This window comes from Chiloscyllium punctatum, chromosome 14 (genome assembly GCF_047496795.1).
Source record: "Chiloscyllium punctatum isolate Juve2018m chromosome 14, sChiPun1.3, whole genome shotgun sequence".
NCBI lineage: Eukaryota > Metazoa > Chordata > Chondrichthyes > Orectolobiformes > Hemiscylliidae > Chiloscyllium > Chiloscyllium punctatum.
In genome coordinates this window covers 7,453,265-7,475,482 of record NC_092752.1, presented here as the reverse complement: position 1 = coordinate 7,475,482, position 22,218 = coordinate 7,453,265, and the positions used below count along the sequence as shown (strand labels likewise).

The following is a 22,218-nucleotide window of genomic DNA, read 5'->3' as shown; positions in this document are numbered from 1 at the left end:
CATACTGCGACAATGAAATCTCAGATTGTGCCCATGTATATTTTAAATGAAAGTACTTCAAAGTTGTGAAATATGGGGTCTTGGCATAATTATGGGAAACTTTTGAAGGGAAAAAATAAATCTGACTCTTGAGGGGACATTATTTATCTACTAATAAAGATATTTTATGGCAATGATTAGTGGACTAGCCTGTTCCAGTACAGAAAGACTGGTAGTTAAAAAAAAGCCAAATTGGCATGTAGCCCTGTAGAACAGGTACCTGGGGGCTGGTTTCTGAAATGGTGTCGAAATTTAAAGAGTTTTGTGTTCTGTTGCATTTTAGTGGAAAAAACCAGGGTATTGGAATTGACAAGCTCCAGAAATTGCATGAAAAGTCCTTATTGTTCTGGTTCATTTTTTTAGTTTTAGGAAGATTGTTGCTGAGTTTATGAACCTTTAATGGATAGAAGACAGCTTGGGAGTTAGTGGTGTTGACAGGGCTTGTCTTTGCTTGAGAGGTACTGCCTAAAGACACCGTCAGGAGAGAGGTTGAGGTTAGTGCTGTGTCTGTTTCGGTAGTTGTTTCATTTGCAAAGACTTCGTGTTATTTATTGCATGTAGGCCATTCATTCTATGGATCCCAAGGCCACTTAACTCTCTGCTTGACCCAGCAACCACATTTCCCTGAACATAGTTTAGGGCAACAACTATGTGGATTTATATAGTGCCTTCAGTGGGGTACACATCTCGCAGGATCATTATCTAACAGAGAGCCACATATATGGACGTTAGGATAGATGACCAAAATCCTGGTCAAAGAGAGAGATTTTAAAAAGAATCTTTAAGGATGAGAGGGTTAGAGAGTCAGATGTTCAGGGAAGAGAATGCTAAGATTTGGATACATGTGAAAGATATCAGGTTGAAAAGAGAGGAAAGATTTTCAGGTTGTAGTTTGGAGGAGGTGAGGATAGCATATACTTGGCTTCCAACTGATAAAATTCAGTTACAGCTTTGCTTCATACTGACATATAAACTGTGGGAGCAAGGGTCATGTGTGTATATTTGAGGTCACTGTCATTCATTATGCCTTAAAAAAAAGTTACACTGACAGTCTCATTTGTAATGAGATCTTTAGAGTTTGTGTCCTTCAATTTTTGACCACTTCATCTGCTGGCTGCAATCAGTCGGGGTGGATCAGAATAAGATGTCACGTCAAGTTCCAATGGAAATGACGAGCGATGAGCACAAGTGTGAGTGGATGGAGTTTGGTTAAGTTTTGGAAAATGACAGCCTTTTGGAATCAGCTGACCCCTTCACATTTAACTCCAGAACTTCCACCCTACTTAAACTCTTATTGCTTTACAAATGGGAACCTATACCATTCAATGAAAAAAGGAATGTCAAGTATCAGGAAGAGAATGGAGACCCTTTGCCCCTTCAAATCTGCTCCACTATTCACTTAGATCATGGCTGATCATTTGTCTCAATACCACTATCCTCCTGTATCTCCAAATTGAATTATATTATAAATCTATAAAAAAACTTTTTGTTTCTGTTTTTACCATGCTCAATGATTGAGCCTCCACAGCCCTCTGGGATAGAGAATTCTAAAGATTCATCACCATCTGAATGAAGAAGTTCCTCCTCATCTCAATCTTAAATGGCCTGCTTCTTATTTTGAGATTACGTTCCTGGCTTTTGCCACACCAGCTGTGGAAATACCTATATCCACCCAGTTACGTCTTGCAAAACTTATATAACTTTTGACAAGGTCACCTCTTGTTCAAATCTCCATGGAATGCTGACTCAGTCTCCTCAATGTGTTCCCACAGGACAATCCCAACATTCATTCAAAGTGAACTTCCATTGCACTGTTTTCATGATAAGAGTATTTATTCTTCAAATTGTAAACTGCAGAAGTGGTCTCACCAGAACTTAGTATAACTGCAGCAACTTGATTTTATTCCTCTACTCAAATCCCTTTGCAATCCCTTTGCCAATGCACCATTTCCTTCCTCATCACTTGCTGTATTTGCTTGTAAATCCTCAATGGCTCATGATCAAGAACACCATATGTCCCTTGGACACCTGAAATTCCAAATCTTTCACTATTTCAGAAATATACTCTCTGCATTGTTGATCAAAATGAATAACTTTACACTCACCCACTGTATCTGCCCCCATTCTCACCCTCTCAAAGCCTAAAATGTGGTTGAGCAGATGGTGGGAGGGTAAAAAGAAAGCAAAAGTGGTTAACATCAACCCTAAGCTGTAACAAGATCTCTGATTCCTTATTTCCAGCCCATATGTATGTCCTTTCCAAGATTTGCAGGAATTATTCCTTGATGGTCAACTGATCAGCTTCAACACAGCTCTCCATCTGTTGATTTTAATGGCCTATTAACTGTGGACAGAGTGGGTGGCCGTCAAATGTGACACTTCTTTAAACATGACCCAGTATTTAAGAGTGAAAAATACCCCTTCTGGTGCTAGCATATTTTGAGTCCAAAACTAGAGGTCAAAACTATAAAATATTTTGTAAAAAATCCAAGAGAGTTTCAGGAGAAACTTCATTTTCCAGGGAGTGGTCACGAAGCGTTAGTTGGTGGGAATAACATTTATACATTTTAAAGGAAACTAGACTGGGTCAAATTCTTGGAACTCTCCCCGTAGCATCCCTAAGAGTATACCTACAACACACGCACTACAGTGGTTCAAAAAGACAGCTCACCATCACCAGGGAAACTAGAAATGGACCAGACGGGTTGGCTTAGCCAGTGATGCTCATGTCCAATGAATTAATTTTAAAAAGAGAACAAGAGGAAGGGATGGTTATGCTGACATTGAGATTAAATGGAATGTGAGGAGGTCCACATAGCGCATAAATTCTGGCATGGACCATTTGGGTCAAATGACCTGGTGCAATGCTATAAATTCAGTGTAATGCATCTCTTTTGGAAGATTTGAATATTTTAGTCACTTGGAGTCAATTTTTCCAAGACTCTTACTCAGCCTGTTATGTCTGAAAATGTTGCAACCAATGATTGCTGTCCAAAAATAAGAAATAAATTGTTCCTCCAACAACTGCCTCCAGTGCGCTTGGGCACGGATATTTTCAATTTAAAAAGTTGAGGAAATGACAGCTGCCTCAACGTTGTTTTTATTTGTAATAAACTCCATTGTATTTATTGAAAACGGTTTGACCCAAAACTTCAGGGAGATCTTAGTACAGTGCGATGTCCCCACTAAACTGTGTGGTCCACACACACCAAATGTCACTGGATTGTTTAAACCAGAAGCCCAGGTTAATACATTGAGGATGTGTGTTCAAATCCTACTAGAGCACCTGCTAAAGTTAAGCCTAAATTCAATTGATCAATTCTAGAATTGCTTTAATTAATAATGATTATGGAACCATTAAGAATGTAATTAAAAGCCCATCGGGTTCACTCATGCATTTGCAAGAAGGAAATCTGCTATCCTCACCTGATCTGGTCTACAGCTGACTCCAAACCCATTGCAATGTGGTTGACTCTTTACTCTGAAGTGGCCTAGCAAGCCACTCTGTTCAAGGGCGATAAGGTATGGGTATCAAATGCTGGTCTTATCAATGACACCTCATCAAAAAATAAAAAAAAACCTGATACATTGCTTTCTATTTTGTCTGATTCTGAATTTAAGCTGTTTGATCTTACATAAGTCCATATATAATTTTGAAATACAAGAGGAAAACAGATGGATATGTTTCACCATGATCTCAGCAGTATAGAAAATCCAACAAGTTACAGGTGTTGGTATTTGCCACCCAGATGTTTAACTAGGGTGTTGTTTGAGTCTTGACTTTCATATTCCATGCTGGCTTTATGATATCCATGTACATACATTGAATTTGAGACTTGAAATGAATTTTAAAATCATTCAAATTTTAACGCATCTTAAAATGCAGCTGCATTCCTGCGACATGTCTTTAGCTTTGCACAGCAGTTTTGGTTTCACACTGTCACAAAACCTGAAATGACAGCTAGGTATTTAAACCCAATTCTCCCTTTCTTTCAGAGCGACAGTAGGTTTCCCCTTGACTTCATCCTTCACTGCAACTTCAGTGGCCATCCTCCACTTTTGCCACAGTGATACCACTACCAAACCCATCTTCTGCTCTCATCCTCTTGCAGCATTCTGGAAGGACCAATCCCCAAAACACATACCACTCTGCCCATGTCTGTTATCCAGACAAAGACAGGACATGCAACACCTGCCCATTGTATCTGAGCTTCCAGGCACTTGCTTTTTAAATTCCTCATTCCACTCACACTCTGGCCCCTCTCTCCTTGGTCTTCTGCACTGTCTTTAATGACACTGAAAACACATTTAAAGAGCAGCACATTATTTATTGATTAAACATCTTACAACCTCCAACCTCAACTTTGATTTTAGCAATTTCAGGTCATAATTACTGCACCAATTAAAGATTATAATCATCGCTCCCATTTTAGATTATAATCACAGTTCCCAATTTCAGATTGTAATCACAGTTCCCACTTTCAGATTGAAATCATGGTTCCCAATTTCGCATTGTAATCTCTGTACCCAATTTCAGATTGTAATCACAGTTCCCAATTTCAGATTGTAATCACAGTTCCCAATTTCGCATTGTAATCACTGTACCCAATTTCAGATCGTAATCACGGTACCCAATTTCAGATTGTAATCATCGTTCCCAATTTCAGATTGTAATCGTGGTACCCAATTTCAGATTGTAATCATCGTTCCCAATTTCGCATTGTAATCACTGTACCCAATTTCAGATTGTAATCACGGTACCCAATTTCAGATTGTAATCACTGTTCCCAATTTCAGGTTGTAATCCCTGTTCCTGATTTCAGATTGTAATCATGGTTCGCAATTTAAGGTTGTAATCACTGTACCCAATTTCAGATTGTAATCATGGTTCCCAATTTCACATTGTAATCATTGTTCCCGATTTCAGATTGTAATCACTGTACCTGATTTCAGATTGTAATCATTGTATCCAGTTTACTTTTCTCAATTTCAGATTGTAATCACTGCCCCCATTTGAGTTTGAAATTGCATGTGCTGCTAATGCTTCTTCTTTTGTCATTTTCACCTGCTACATTTTCACTGTGTTTCTTTACCTGATTAATGCCCATCCGTTGTTGCCTTGCACTATCATCCCTTTTGTCTTCCAGCATTTAACAGATAGTCTTTCTTCCCTTTTCTTTGTTCTATGTCTGTACTTTGTCAAAATGTGTTCCATTTCTAAGTTCTTTCAGTTCTGATGAAAGGTGATCAACCTGAAATGTTAACTCTGTTTCTGTCTCCATGCATGCTGACAGACTTGCTATGTACTTCCAGCAATTATTTGTTTTCATTAAGGATAGATTTTAGCTTGACGATTGTGCAGGACAATATAGTGAGAATGAAGAGCTTGACATATAAAGCACATCTAGGCATTTACATATTCTTATTCACTCCATAGATTCAAGACTGCGTGGCAACATTGACTTAAAAGCCATATTGTAAAAGGTTTTGCCTCCGTAACTTGATGTGAATCCAATGTTGCCCATACTGGATCAAGAATCTACTCCTATTTTTGGTTTACCAGGATCCCCAATTACTGCACTAGATGGCAGTCTGCACTGTATTAAGTCAAGGTGTGAAATAGTTGCACTTAGAATGGGTCTCACTCAAGGTTTCCTCAGCATTCAGATTCTTGTGAGCTTACATCCAATAAGCTAATATGAAAAGAGGCTGTTTTCTGCTCTATGGCATATTGGTGTGAATGTGGTTTGATTTTCCTGTTAATTATTCTCTGGATGTGGTGATCACTGATAGAGCTGACTTTTACTGCCAATCCCCAATTTCCTTGCAAAGGAGTGAGTGAGCGACCTTCGTCTTTGGTGGTGGAGATGTGGTTCTTTGTCATGGTTTGTTAAAACTGAATGGCTTGCTTGGCTGCTTTAGAAGGAAGTTAAGAGCCAACTGCGTTGATGTAGTACAATAACCACACTAACACAGTGACTGACTCCCTTCCCCAAAAGAACAAAGAAAATCCATTTCCTGCTTTTTCTAATGCTGGCTTTTTATTTCCAGATTTTATTCAAATCCCCAAACTACCTGTGTGTGATCCGAGCCCGTTCGCCAGATTGTTAATCTAGGTCTTTGAACTGATGTGTCTAAAAAGTTTTAACTCAAGCTAATACAGGAGAAAGTATAGGGGTTTGCAAATAGGTATAGCTGTGGGCCATTCAGCCCTTGAGCCTGTCCCACCATTCAATGCGATTTAACTCCATATACCTGCCTTTCACCCATATCCCTTTATATCTTTGCTAAAACAAAATTAGATTTAAAATTAACAACTGATCCATCATCACTGCTGTTTGTACAAAAGAGTTCCAAACCTCTCCCACCCTTTGTGGTAGAAATGCTTCCTAACATCTCTCCTGAAGGGTCTGGCCCTAATCCTTAGACTATATCCTTGATTCAAGGATCCCCAACCAGTGGATATCGTTTCTCTTTATTTACTCTGTCTTTTCCTGTTAATGTCTTGAAGACTTCAAATTAGATCACCTCTGAACTTTCTACATTCGATAAAAAACAGACCTAATTTATATCATCTCCCCTGATAACCTCGCCCCAGAAGTCCAGGTATCATTTTTGTAAACCTACATTGTTCTCCCTCCAAGGCCAATCCATCCTTCCAAAGGTGTGGTGCCCGGATCTGCGCTTAGTACTCCAAGTGGGGTCTAACCAGGGTTCATATAACTGCAGCATAACATCTACATCCTTGTGTATCAGTCTGATAGATATAGTTGCCAGCATTCCATTAGCTTCCTTGATTATTTCTGCATTTGTTCATGGCCTTTTAAAGATCTATGTACTGAACCCACAAGTCTTTTTGGACTCCCACTGGATTTTCCCTTCCCTTCACTGGCCAAAGCTAAGGTAATAAGAACAAGGGGATTACACCATGACTTCATAAAACACTAATTGGGCCACAGTTAGGGAACTGCATATTGTTCTGGTTGCTACAACACAGGATAAAGGGCAATAGAGAGGGTACAGAAAGGATTTGCAGGGATACTGCCAGGATTTTAGTGATAAGGGAAATTTGAATAAACAGGCATTGTTCTCTTTGGAACCAAGCAGGTTGAAGGGAAATTGAAATGAGATATAAAATGACGAGGAGATTTGCAAGGTCCCTGATCAGTGAGGGCCATCCTGGTCAACATTCTGATTGATTTTGTTTCGTCTGTGCGGACTGTGCTCTGGGGCATGAAGTGAACGGCCACGTGGCTCAGAGGGATGGTTGCTGCTGGCAGTGGCATTCCCCTGTCCCGCTTCTCTCTTTTCAGGGATGCCGGGCTGTTGTAGCACATTGAAGCTGCAGTCCCAGAAATGCACACCATCAACAGTGGCGTTGCTGAGCTGCCTGGCCTTTGATTGGCTCTTCCAGGTGTGAGTGTGTGGGTGAGTGTGTGGGTGTATGCAGGGAGACAGCAGCCAGGACCTCCACGCCTGGGTCTAAACGCCCAGCTGATGCAGGGATCCCTATCTGATTCTGACCTGGTGATGACACTCCCACCGTCCCAGTAAATGAGCATGGGCTGAACGCTGGTGAACAGATTGAGGTCTGTTGAGGCATTCGTTGACTTTTAGAAATTGATTGCTGCTTCTCTTAATGTCTCTTGGGAGAGGCGATAATTCTGTAAATTCAATCTCGGACTGGCAAAGCATACTGTCTGAAAAGCTCATTGAGCGTTTTGAAATTTCGTCAGTCCACTTTTTTTTGCTTTGAAATTGCTGTCAGCTCTCAGACTGATTGAGCTTTGCTGAGTTACTTTATTAATAACGTCCAGCTAACGTGTCGAAAGATGGCAACATCAAGGTGAGCACAGAGGAGTTAAAAACAATACGGAGGAAGCTGTCTCAGTTTTAATTCTTCTGCCACTGATCGCCTGTATCGTTTTTGAATGCCATGGTAGAAAATAAGCACTGGTTTCACGTTGCAAAATGACAATTTGCTTAAATGCATTTGAAGATTGTTTTGAATGTGCTGCTGCCATATGCAAGAGCCACACCTGGCTTTGTGGAATGTTTGGGAATTTTTTTTCCCTTCAAAGTGTCTCAGACAGGAATGGAAACAAAATTCCATCCTCCTTCCCCCACCTCCACCAAGTCATTAAAACTAATGACACACATTGATAGGCTGATAAAAGAGGAAGCAAAACAATTGATGGAGATTATTGCTCGAGGAATTGAATTGAAAAGCACGGAAGATATGTCAAACTTGCATTTCGTTGTGGTTGCATTTGCAGTACTATGTAGAGTTCTGGTCATCATACTCCAAAAAAAAGTGTGTGGAGGCAGAAGAAACTGGAACCCCATGTTAATGTTCTGGGGTCAAAAACAGAAATTGCTGGAAAAATTCAGCAGGTCTTGGCAGCATCAGTGGAGACAAATCAGAGTTAACGTTTCACGTCAAGTGAACCTCAGATCCTTTCTCAGTTCTGAGGAAACATCATTCGACCTGAAATGTTAGCTCTGATTTCTTCCCACAGATGTAGCCCAGATCTGCTGAGCTTTTCCAACAATTTCTGTTTTATTTCTGATTTCCAGCATCCGCAATTCTTTTGGTTTTGAATGTTCTGGTCAAATCCCATGATGGCAGATGGTGAAATTTGAATTCAATAAAAATCTGGAATTAAAAAGCTAGTTTAAAAGAAACGACTGTTATTTGTTGTAAGAATTGATCTGGTTCACTGATACCATTTAGGGCAGGAAATCTGCCTTCCTTCCCTGGTCTGACTACAGATCCCAATGTAATGTGGTTGACTCTTAACTGCCCTTGGGGCAATTAGGGGCAATCCAGCAACACACACATCCCATTAGCGAATAATAAAGCAAAAATCCCATTCCCACTGGCAGGAACGCTGACTCCCATGAATTCAGGGAGTGGGGTGGGAATGGACTGAGATGGAGAACTCATCCATGGTCTAATTAGGCCTCATTCATCAGCCACTCAGAGACCGGTATCTCTGATCTCACTAGGTAATTCAGACATGATCCTGATCCAGGATCAGCAACATGATCGATTCCTCCTCAATCAATTAGGGCCAACAAAGGTCTGTTGGAGGTGATCTGCTGGATCAGGATCATCTAGGAGAAAGTGAGGACTGCAGATGCTGGGGATCAGAGCTTAAAAATGTGGTGCTGGAAAAGTGCAGCAGGTCAAGCAGCATCAAAGGAGAAGGAGAATTGACGTTTCGGACATAAGCCCTTCTCCTTTGATGCTGCCTGACCTGCTGCGCTTTTCCAGCACCATATTTTTAAGCTCTGATCCCCAGCATCTGCAGTCCTCACTTTCTCCTAGATGATCCTGATCCAGCAGATCACCTCCAAAAGACCTTTGTTGGCCCTAATTAATTGAGGAGGAATCGATCATGTTGCTGTTAGAACATATTCTGTGAAACGCTGCATGCGCCATTTCACAAGTAACACAGAGAAGGTCTTCTGTGAACTTCTTCCAATCTGCACATTGGATGCCCCAAAGCAATGCTGCATTTCAGTGGTGCAGATGGTGAGGTGGTATTGTCATGGGACTAGTAATCCACGATGGTGGGATTTGATAAGAATTAGATGTGAGTCTAATAGTTATATCTGTGAAAGAGATGGATAAATATTTATAATTAAAGGCATGATAGGGTATTAAGAGAAAGTGAGAATTTGGAATTGAGGTAGAGGATCAACTACAATCATACTGAATAGCAGAGCTCCATGAGGGAATGATTAGCTGACTCTTACTCCAAGTTTCTATGTGTGGGACTGTGCTATAATAAGGCAAGAGTTAAAGAATCAGGCACTCCGGTTTCATTCTCTCAAATCGAGGACTCCCAAGAACCTTAAACTGCAGTCAATAGATATAAAGCTGGAAATGCACAGCAGGTCAGATAGTTTCGGGTGAGCAGGAACGTTCAGCCTGCAACATTAACTTTCCTATCCCTCAGATGCTGTCTAGGCTGCTGTGTTTTTCCAGCTTCACATCTACTGGCTCTGACTCCAGCATCTGCAGGTCTTTACTGTCTCCAACTTTAAACAGTATTTGCTTTTGTTGTCCTGTTTATACTAAACACCCTCTATACTCTTCTTGTAAACTTATTACCTGTGTTTGTGTATTTGTTTGACATTATGTTTTAATATTCTTTTTTGGGATTAGCCTGTAATAAAATACCACTTTTCACTCAAGAAATTCTGGGAATTTGCTGAATCATTCTGATTTCATTATTTACATTTTAATTGATGTGTGATAGCTGCAATAAAAGATAAAAGGGAGATGTTGCTGACGTGGTGTTGTCACTAGGATATAGTTATCCAGGCATTCAGATGGATGATCAGGGGAAATGGGTTCAATCCCAACACAGGAGATTATGTGATTTTTTTTTAAAAGATCTTGTAATGCAGTATCCTTACCTCTCAGACAGATGTTCTGGGTTCACATAACTTACCTTTAGTGGTCAGAGTATTCAGTACAGGAGTTGGGAGGTCATGTTGTGGCTGTACAGGACATTGGTTCGGCTACTTTTGGAATATTGCATTCAGTTTTGCTCTCCCTGCTATAGGAAGGATGTTGTGAAACCTGAAAGAGTTCAGAAAAGATTTACAAAGATTTTTCCTGGGTTGGAGGATTTGAGCTATAGGGAGAGGCTGAATAGGCTGGGGCTCCTTTCCCTGGAGTGTCGGAGGCTGAGGGGAGACCTCATAGAGGTTTATAAAATCATGAGGGGCATGGATACGATAAATAGGCAAGGTCTTTTCCCTGGGGTGGAAGAGTCCAGAATTGGAGGGCATAGGTTTAGGGTGAGGGGGAAAGATTTAAAAGGGACCTAAGGGGCAACTTTTTCATGCAGAGGGTGGTACGTGTATGGAATGAGAAGTGGTGGAGGCTGGTACAATTGCAACATTTAAGAGGCATCTGGATAGGTATATGAATAGGAAGGGTTAGGGGAATATGGGCCAAGTGCTGGCAAATGGGGCTAGATTAATTTAGGAAATCTGGTTGGCATGGATGAGTTAGACTGAAGGGTCTGTTTCTGCGCTGTACATCTCTATGACTCTATAACTCTAATTCCTGCCCCACAGAAAGTGATATATATTGTTATATATAATCAAAGGTCTTGTGGCATGGTGCTGATGTGCCTAGCTCTTTGCCCAGAAGGTCCAGATCACGTTCTAGCTGTCCCAGACGTGCGTCATAACATCCCTGAACAGGTTGATTTAAATAAAAGAAATAAAATATACCTGTCACGACTGAGCTGACATGGGGATTAAAGAGGGAGCCGAGTTGCCCTTCCTCACCACCTCGTGATAGTGGGGATTTGTTAAGTGTCCCAATTCTGATAAAACTGTCACAATTTACTTCTGGAGAAACATGTTTCTATTTAAATAAACCGCAGCACGCTGACGGAAATGACACACTTTCATAACAGATTGTCACAACCCTCCGAGTGTGGGTGGAGCAGGTTTGTTTTGTGACCAGTTGGGATTGCAAACCCATTATGAAGTCGTCCACCTGGTTCCAATAGTGAGTGTATCGGTCTGGATTGCTCACGGTGGATTGCCTCACATCTCCAGAGGGTCATATATTTGTTTGAATGAAATTGTACCTACTTTCGATCATGTAGCAAGTAGGGTGAGCATTCAGGAAGTCAGGGCAGACCCCCTTACCCAGAGACCAGTGGGAATGTTGAAGTCGATATTACAAGGAGTAGATGAGGCAGGCAGTATGGATGCATTCAAGGGGACGTGGGCAAACACAGGAGGTAGAGAGGGATAGAAGGGCAGAGGGAGAGATTGAGATGAAGAGCAATGTGAGCAGCATGTGTGGAACATGGTTGAGTTGGAGCTGATGGATGGAGAGGCAATGTAGGTCAGTGTAAGAACTTCAGCAAGATAACATTTACTGCCAGTATTTTAGGAAGTGCATTAATCTATGTTATCACTTCAAGTTGTGAAGTGGAGTGCTGTTTGCCTTAGTGCTTTTCCGGGTTCCGCATTAAAAGCTTCTCCTATTTTAAACATCGGAAATGTACAAAAGAAACTTAAAGTAAATACAAAGAAGCTTTTTAACCCCTTTAAAGATAGTTTTGTTTATAAACTTAATGCACTACCAGCACAGAATGTGGAATGTATGCCAAACACACTCTTAGACTGGGGCAGAGGTTACAGAGCAGGATAATTTGTTTGAAATGTTTGAGGACACTCTGTCATCGAAATGAAACCTGTTCTGTTCAGAAATATAAACCTCTGGACAGAAATAGAAGATGCATTGAAAGAGAAATCACCAAGACCGAACAGCAGTTTCCTCCTTAAGCCTAACAATCTTGGGAATGAAAGTTTCAACCCGTGACCAAGGAGCTTATAATTTAGGATGGTTTGAATCCTTTTGAAGTAAAAGCAAAACACTCAAAATGACCTTGGCTTTGAAGTGAAGCTGGTTGAGTTGTTAGGTTTGTTACTAGCTATGTCTTGCACACTGGAGGTGTGTTTGCTGCTCACACCTCCCTTTGCACTCTCAGAGCAGGGGCTGTGAGGAGGGCAGGGTTGGTATCATTTGTTTAAACTGTTCTGACAAATAAGGTTTTCAACCTGTGACAGTTGCAATGAGCTAAGTAGTTTAGTTGCTCATCTCTGTTTCAGCAGCTGCTGTGTTTCCACACGCACAGACAGTATGGCACAGAAAGAGGGCATAACAGTCCGTCTCTGTTCAGGAACCCAGTCTGTATCGCTGGATAGGCCCAAGACAAAGCAAATGCACAAGAGGATTGGTGGCAGCAAACTATCTCAAGCAACCCTTGCCCAGTCCCACATACTGGTAAAGGTGGCAAATGCCACAATGTACCAGGAGTAGCCACCTGGAGAAACGCCATAATTGACTGAATGGCGTATCCAAAAACTTATCAAATCCCTACAGTGTGGAAAGCGGGCCATTTAGCCCATCGGTTCCCCACCAACCCTCTGAAGAGCATCCCAGCTGCCTAGCCTATCTCTGTAATGCCAACCCACTGAACCAGTACATCCCTGGACATGATGGGCAATTTAGCATAGCCAAGCCACCTAAACCTACACATTGTTTGGACTGTGGGAGGAAAACTGGAGCATCCTGAGGAAATCTACACAGACACGGGGAGAATGTGCAACCCCCACATAGGCAGTCACCCGAAGGTGGAATCGAACCTGGGTCCCAGGCGCCGTGAGGCAGCTGTGCTAATCACATGTTTGCCTTCACTTTACTTGATGAAGGGGCAACGCTCCGAAAGCTTGTGATTTCAAATAAACCTGTTGGACTGTAACCTGGTGTTGTTTGATTTCTGTACACGTTTGCCTTCAGTATTTCTGTCACAAGGTCACCTGCCAAGGACTGAGGTTGAGAATTCCACATCACCCCGAAACCTCCCCGATTTAACACCCACAAAGTGTCATTTGTAGAGCTTCACGATGAAGTGACCATTTACATCTGGCTTCCACAGCGTGTGTTAGAAACACTCTCTTCTATAGGATCTCAGGAGCCCGGTTAAATGCCTTTCATGTTGGCATGCTGACTGTTTATATACATTCGAAGAAGGTCACGTTAAATCTTGCTTGTCAGGAACATCTCCAAGCAATAGGTAATAAACATCTCGGATAATCTACTGGCTTGGGCTAGTACAAGTTGCTAAACAGAGGGGAGGTAATAATATTGGAAAAATAATTAGCTTCAGAACTGTCTGGTCACAATGACAGTGGAGAGCACCACAAAGTCTAGCCAACGAGAAATAAATCTATGAATTAGTAACATTTTGTATCTTTCTATAGATTAATGCTACACCTAAGTACAAAACTGGAAAAAAAGAGAAAACATTATTGGGTTCACTCACTATTTATCGTGACGATTTCACCGACTTGATTAACTAAAATCAATGGGAATACAATAACGATCAAACATTCTTTTGAGTCTGACATATATTTTCCCTAATTAGTGCTGCATGATATCGATTTTCCTGTGCATGGTTTTAAAACAGCTTCAAGGAACACATGAAATATTAAAATTGAATTACACCACAGACAGTGGCATCCTGTAAGTTGGCAATCTTCCCTTTCCTTTGTTTGAAGGATGGTTGAAGCAACTAGTTTGTAGCTGAGTTCTGCTTAGCTTCCGATTACCAAAGCCCTCAAGAACTTAAAACAGAACCACGCTGCACGCAAAATGGAAGAGTTAACAGGGTTGTTTGTGAATGGTATTTTTGTTGTTCCATCACTCTGGGGAATGAATCCAACATTTATAACGAATGATCGCTCACTCACTGTTGTAGCTTTAAAAGTCCAGCTGTTGATAGCCATTATTTTGTAGGCATTGGGGATAGTTGGGATTTCAACGGACACAAAGAATCTATAAGACAGAATGGTGTAATAATCTCTCTGGCTGAGACTCCGAGAAGCAATTTGCTGCTTTTCATAACCAGATATGGTCACCAGGACACAGCAGCCCTCTTGATTGGCATCATCTCCACAAGCATCTGTTCCCTTCACCATTGATGCTCAGTTGCAGCAGTTCGTACCACCTCTAAGGTGCACTGCAGAATTCACCAAGTCTCTTTAGACAGCACCTCCCAAACCCAAAACTAATTCTGACTAGAAAGGCAAGGGTACCAAATACATGGGAACACCACCGCCTGCAAGTTCCCTTGCCAGCCACTCACTATCCGGACTTGGAAATATTTTGCTGTTTCTTCACTATTGCTGAGTCAAAATCCTCCCTCCCTAAGGCATTGTGGTTTATCTATCGGAGACTGCAGCGGTTCAAGAAAGCAGCTCACCTCCACCTTCTTAAGGGCAGGTAGGAATGGTCAATAAACGGTCAATAAAGCCCAGTCAGCAACATCCATGTCCCACCAGGTTATTTAAAAAAGGGCATTGCTGCTTTTTAACATTTTAGTTGTTTTGTAGAAAGAGCTGGGGCTTCTCGGTCACGAATAAACTTACCTGTGATTAAAAAAAATCATGAATAGGTAATGTGGAAAACCCAGCTGACAATTTGTGTGTAGCATGGTCCCACAAACTACGATGATACACAAAGTACATTATTTGTTTCTACCTGATCTTGGTTGAGAGACTCAGAGCTTGCTTGCTGTTCTTTGAAGAATTTCTTATGCTCTTTCTCACCCCCGCTGCACTCCCTTGGCTTGACACTGAAGTGTCAGCCCCGGTTTCTCAAATGGGGGCTTGAACTCACAGCCGACTTACTCAGAAGGGACAGCAGTACTTTGTGAGCAATAGCCACCAGTCAGTGTGAGTGAGGTGGGAAGAGATTAACATTAGCACTGAAAGGCGTGCATTTGTGCCAAATTTCAGCTGACACTGTTGAGAGGGAGCCAAGTCTGACTTGTTCAAATCAGTTTCATTATAAATTCTAAAAACTCTGTGATTGTTTGGTGAAATATTCCTAAAGGTACTGCAGAAACTTTTATAGCTGAACTTTATCATTAGTGCAACTGGCCCATGAAGTCAGATTTTTAACAAATTCTTTCTTTGTTATTTGTTCTTTGTTTGTGTGCAAGGCAGCATTTACTAGCCCTGAGGACATTAGGAGTCAACTCTGTGCTGTGGGATTGGAATCCTGTGTAGGCCAGACTGTACAGAAAGAATAGATTGCCTTTCTGCAGGACTTTATTGATTCAACATCTTTTATTGTGTCGTTTGTTTTTTTCTGTTGCAAATCAGCAGGTTGCTCATGCAGTTTTATACCTTGTCATTTTGGGAATTGAACTCCGAAGTGTAGAGGTTTATGTCAGTACCAAAGCCATTAGCCCAGTGGGCCTCCAGTAAGTCACAGGCCCATCAATGTGTCACCGGAAGGTATGTTAATCTTAAACTTCAGTTCTCACTCATGCTAGGACACACCTGGTGGCAAATGGACAACTAGCAAACAATGGGCAGTGTTTTCTGTGGAACACGGGTCGATGCACTCCAATAACCTTATATCTTCAATTGCCACATTACAGTAGAGGAGTCAAACTCAGCCAAAAGTTATCTGTCAAATGTAAAAACCAGACTGGGTCCTGTTAAGCGTCTGGTCTCTCGTATACCAGGTAACACATGAGAACCAAACTTGTAAAATCTTGAAATTGTGTTGTAGAACCTTTAACATTTTGTTACAAAGGGGTAAGAATGTAAGGGTGAAGAATTCTCCCTGTAATTATGTGGGATATTGGTGAAGTCATACCCAGAGTATTATGGGTAGATTTGCTTTCCTTACTAAAGATATGATATACCTATCCCAGAGGGAATGCAACAAATTAATTCGATTAATTCTTGGGATGAGGGGATTTTCTGATGAGGAACAATTGCATTGTCTCAGCAGATGTTCCCTCGAGTTTTGAAGAATGAAGCATTTGTTTGAAACATTAAAACCTTAATGGGCTTGGTGGGGTCAAGGCTGAGAGAATTGCTTGGTTGTTCAGAACACAGGGCAATAGTCTCACAGTCAGGGCAATAGTCTCTCAGAACTGAGGGGAGGAGAACTTTCTCCAGTCAGAGAGTAGTGAATATTTGGAATTCACCTGACCAGAAGATTATGGATGTTCAGGATATTCAGAACTAAGATTGATAGGTTAATAATTGATTAATAGATGGATGATAGGTGGTAAGATTGATATGTACTCAGGGAATGAAAGGATTATCAAACTTTGTGATACCAACCAGTGTTGCCTTGTCTTAGCAAATGGTGGTGTGACAAATCCTCCTTTCTACGCTGGCTCTAAGGGGCTATTTAATTATCAGTGCTAAACGATAAACCACGACTGAGTCTTAATAGGAAGGGAAAATTGTCTTGACAGTAAAATGTAGTTTGTTATGTGATACCCTGCTACATTGGCTACTTGAATACAATGACAAAGAAAATCAGGATCTAACAATGAGATGTCTTTCTCTACTGGGACCTCACAATAGGCAACTTTCCTTCCAGTTGAAGACTGTGTGATATAGAGTCTTACAGCATGGAAACAGACCCTTCAGTCCGACTAGTCCACGCTGAACATGTCCCCTAACTAAACTGGTCCCACTTGCTTGTAATTGGCCCATATCCCTCCAAACCTTTCCTATTCATTAACTTATCCAAATGTCTTTTCAATGTACCCGCATCTACTGGCAGTTCATTCCACATGCAAACCTGGAATTAAGAGTCATGAGACCATTGTCGACTGTCGATAAAACCCACCTGATTCACGAACGTTCTTTAAGTAAGGAAACTGCCATCCTTTCCCAGTCTACATGTGACTCCAGACCCACAGCAATGTGGTTGACATTTAAGTGCCCACTGAGCAAATTAGGAATAGACATTAAATGCTAGCTGATGAGCAATGCCTGTGAGCTATCAATGAATTTTTTAAAAAAAACAGAGTCCTTCTCTCTCAACAACCATTGACCAAAAACTGAACTGCACCAGCCATAGAAATACTGTACCTAGAAGAATAGGTCAAAGGCTGTGAACCTGCAGTGAATACCTCCTGATATCTGAAACCATGTGTATCATCGATAAGATACAAGTCAGGAGTGTGATGGAATTGCTTTCAGTTCCCTGGATGAACGAAGTCCCAGCAATACTTGAGAATTTCCAGGTGGTGGGGCCCTCAGGAGTATTCCAAGATGGAGCACCCACTTAGCACTTCGGCCTGAAGATCCTTATGAATGTTTCTGCTTTGTTGGAGCAGGTTAGAGAGACTGAGTGGCCAATCTGTGCTGCTAATTTGGATGTTCATATGTTCAACCTTTGCACCAATGAAAATGGCTTTCCCATCATTGAGGATGGAGTTCTTTGTCGAGTCTGTGAATTGTTTGATTGTCTGCCACTATCCATGACTGAATGCAGCAGGATTGCAAAGCGTAGATCTGAGCCGTTGTCTGTGGGATTGCTTAACTCTGCCTATTTTATGCACTTCTGAAGTTTGGCATGTAAGTAGTCCTGTGTTGTAACCTCATTAGTTTGGCCCGTTGTTTTTAGGAGCTGTTCACAACAAGCCCTCACATATGTCTCAGTGGACCTGGGTTGATCCCCTGGGTTGGTGGTAATGGTAGAGTGAGTGATATGCTGCGCCATTGGGCTGCATTTTGTGGTTAAATGCAATTCTGCTGTAGTTGATGGATGTCCAGTCTTGAGTTGCTAGATATGTTCAAAATCTGTTCTGTTCAACACTGTGGTAGTGCCACACAACACAATGAGCTTTGTCTCCACAAGGACACATGCATTGGTCACTGTTATTGTTAATGGCTCAGGCAGGTTCATTCAGGACCCATACGCACTTGGTATAGCATGCATAAGATATAATCGCGCTTAGCGTTTGTTTTAGGGCTTGTTTGTCTTTGAAAATGACTTGAAAATGTGTTGCTGGAAAAGCGCAGCGGGTCAGGCAGCATCCAAGGAGCAGGAGAATCAACATTTCGGGCATGAGCCCTTCTTCAGGACTCATGCCCGAAACGTCAATCCTCCTGTTCCTTGGATGCTGCCTGACCTGCTGCGCTTTTCCAGCAACACATTTTCAGCTCTGATCTCCAGTATCTGCAGTCCTCACTTTCTCCTTTGAAAATGACTTGTCATGATAATCCCTGAGCAAAATAAACAAATCCTCTCAGGTATATCTTCATTATGGGCAGGTCATGCCTCGATGGTGATCTTTTACAACCCGTGTACCAGTTCATCATCAGCAGTTGCCAGTTGACTCATCCTTAAGATGTAATACAGTATCAGGCTTCAAACTGCCGCTCATGTCAAGTCTGTCTGGGTACAGGCATTTAGGTCAATGCCTATTCCGATTGCATCAGACATGGTCTGTACCACTGCATTGGGTGTGGTTTGAATCTAATGAATTGTGACTGTATGAAGATCTGTGCGTATGGTAGCCCGCCCATTGCTGGACTGTTGGTATCAATCTGGTAGAAGATTGCAAGATGCCAAAATTTTAGGAAATCAGCTAAATTGGCACTGTGGTATGGTCCTGCCAGTGCACAGAATTGGTGGTCCATTATACAGTGGATTGATTATAGTGTGGAGCACCACTTGCTGAGGTACAAATACTTTGGGGTATTAATAGGTCAACGCTGGCTCTGAAATTAATTTTAGCTTTTAGAGTGTGTGATCATGCCTTTTCAGGGTATACAATATTTATTGGTTGTAAAAACTTTTGATCACCTTATACCATCATGTGGTGTTATACCATCATGTTGATCACTTGTCTTTCATTCTGGGAGCTGGATTGGCCTTTAGAATTTCCTGCCCACATGTGCCACAGAATCCCTTGGTGCCACATGCTTTGCAGACATCAAGAAAAGCTGGACAAGTTTTGGGTAAGTGCTCCAAACTGCGTCTCCTACGGATCTTGCTGGTTTGGTGCACTTTGCAGACAGGAGCATACTGTTGGCTGTAACTACAGCATGTAATCATCTTTGGCCAGCCGTTATGGCTTCATGCTTGCATCCAGCCTCCAGTAGTGTGTTACCCTTCTTAGAAACATGGAGAGAAAATAAGAGTAAGACTCTATCATTCAGCCCTTCAACCCTGCTCTGCTGTTCAATAGGATCATGGATGATCATCCAACTCAATCTCCACTCCCTCTTTCTCCCTTTGATCCCTTTAGCCCTGAGAATTATATCTAATTGGTTCTTGAAAACATCCCAGGTTTTGACCTCAACTATGGCTGGGAATTCCATAGGCTCACCACTCTCTGGGTGAAGACAATTCTCCTCATTTCAGTCCTAAATGGCCTAACCCATATCCTTAGATTGTGACGCCTGGTTGTGGACACCCTGGTCATGAGAACATCCTTCCTGACTTTACTTTCTTTAGTCCTATTAACATTTTATAGGTTTCTGTGAGATTTCCATCCACCCCTATTCTTCTAAACTCCAGTGAGTATAGTCCTAACAAATCCAAAATCTATTCATTTGTCAGTCCGGCCATCCCAAGAATCAGTCTGGGATTAGCCAGTGTTCTTGCACAAATTACTTTTTTTCCGAAAGGCTTTAATTGATCTGGAGATGGTGGCCAACTTGCTGAACCTGTCTGAAAGTTCCTCTTTGGAAAGGTCACACTCAGGCCCTTTGTTGTGTACTTCCTGACAAACTGCTTGGTAGATCCATGGGACTGCAGCCTGTATGATCCAGTAATTTGGAAGTTAATTCTTACCTTGACAAACCCTCAAGAACCTCTGGATCTTTCTGGTTGTCTTTGGAAAGAACAAATAGGTGAACTCTGCGAAACCCCACCTTGCTAATAGCAAACAGAATTTTTAGAACACTTTTCTCAAGATTGCCTCTTGTTTGATCTGGAAAGTGGAATTGTGTATGTTGTTTGAAGAGGTGTAATTCAGTAGAGGTTAGTAGATGCCCAGTCCATAATGAAGTTTCCACCACCAATGATTCCACCTTAAAAGTTTTGCCATCATACACTCTGTGTCCTCATTTGGTGTCAGTGTAGATTAAAACTGCTCCTTCCTCAATGAAAAAAAAGACTCTTCAGCTTTTGGTACAAGGAATTGTTATGAAAGTAACAATCTCTTCTGTCACTGTCAGGAACAGAGCATTCTAGCTTGCTATGCTGCATTACATTGACTTGTGTCCCAGCTCAAGTGTGCTCTTCTTATCACAAAAGCAATAAGAAATTAGCTTTGAGACAAAAACAGAAAGTGCTGGAGAAACTCAGCAGATCTGGCAGCATCCATGCAGAGAAACACAGCCAACTCTGTTTTCTTGGTGGTTAATATCCTCTTTACAGATCTAGTCAGCTGTTTGTACTTACAGGGTAAGAAACATTCCTTCACTCCAGATTTTAAGCTGCCTAAAGCTGTTATCTATTTGGGTTTTGATTAGTTTTCCAAATATCTACCAGTAAAAAAAAGTTGAGTCTTCTAAAGAAGGTCTTGCCACTATGGTGTGTGGTTTTGCATCTAACAAATATTTTACCTAATCTAGCAATGATTACGTTATAGCCTACAAAAAAAATGTTGTGGATATTGTGGCACAGAAGAATCTAACAAGCTTTTATTACATCTTGCTATTGTGTGTAAACATTGCATTCTTCCTAACATAAGTATCTGGGTTAACATTAAGCAGAATAGCCTGCTTCCAATAGAGTGCATTGCTTCAAGCGATCTGAGGTAAGATGGAGTCTGAGACCTTTATTTCCCTAGGCCACATGCATGCTACGATGCAGTGGTGATAAATATATAGTGACATACTGACTGTGAGACATAAATAAACAGGGAATGGCAAGTGATAATCAGCAGATTCCCTTGCCCATTTTGGACCTGATTCCATGACACCCCATAAGGTCCAGTGTCAATGTTGAGGACTTCCAGAGCAACCCCATGAAACTGTATATCGCTGTGCTGCCACGCCTGGAAGGTCTGTCTTAGCGGTGGGACAAGACATACACAGAGATAGTGACACTGATGTCTGGGGCATTGTCTGCAGGGTACAATTCCATGAGAATGACTATATTGGACTGTTGCTTGACTAATCTGTGAGGACAACTCTTTCAATGCATGCACAAGCCTCAGGATGTTGGTAAGGAGGAATTTTCAGGGTCCACAGCGCTCTGTGTGTGTGCTTATTGTTTCCCGTACCTAGGTTGATGCCGGGTCGTAGATCCAGTTTCATTCACTTTATCAGATTTGTAGCAGTTAGATACAACTCCTGAGTCACTTCAGAGAGCACTTAAAAGACACATAAGTGCCTGGAATCATGTGTAGGCCAGATCAGGTAAAGTTGGCAAATTTGACTTCCCTAAAGAACACTAGTGAGCTAGATGGGTTTTTACCAATATCAACATCAGTTGTATTGTCAATGTTTACCTCCAGGATTTAATTCTACGCTATTAATGGAATTCTAATTACACCAGCACACTTCAGCAGCTCAGCAAGGCTCCAGTGGCAGCACCTTCCAAATCTACCTCGAAGGACAACAGTAGCAGCTGCATGAGAGAAACACCATATACACATTTCCCTCCAAACCACTCACTATCATGACTCATAACTACACCCCGTTTCTTCAGCCTCACTGGAATAAACATCTTTGAACTGTAGAAGGTATCTCAGCACCACCTTCTCAAGGACAGTTACGGGTGGGTAATAAATGGTGGCCCGTTGGTGTTAGTTTGGAATGTGGACAGCATAAACTTTGAGCAGTTGGAAGGAA

At 41.6% G+C, this 22,218-nt stretch overlaps 1 protein-coding gene across 5 annotated transcripts in view; it reads left to right on the top strand.

Annotated features, from left to right (window-relative positions):
* Positions 1-22,218, top strand: part of bmpr1ba (bone morphogenetic protein receptor, type IBa) — a 504,601-nt gene that overhangs the window by 281,573 nt on the left and 200,810 nt on the right. The gene's annotated exons all lie outside the window — the stretch shown is intronic.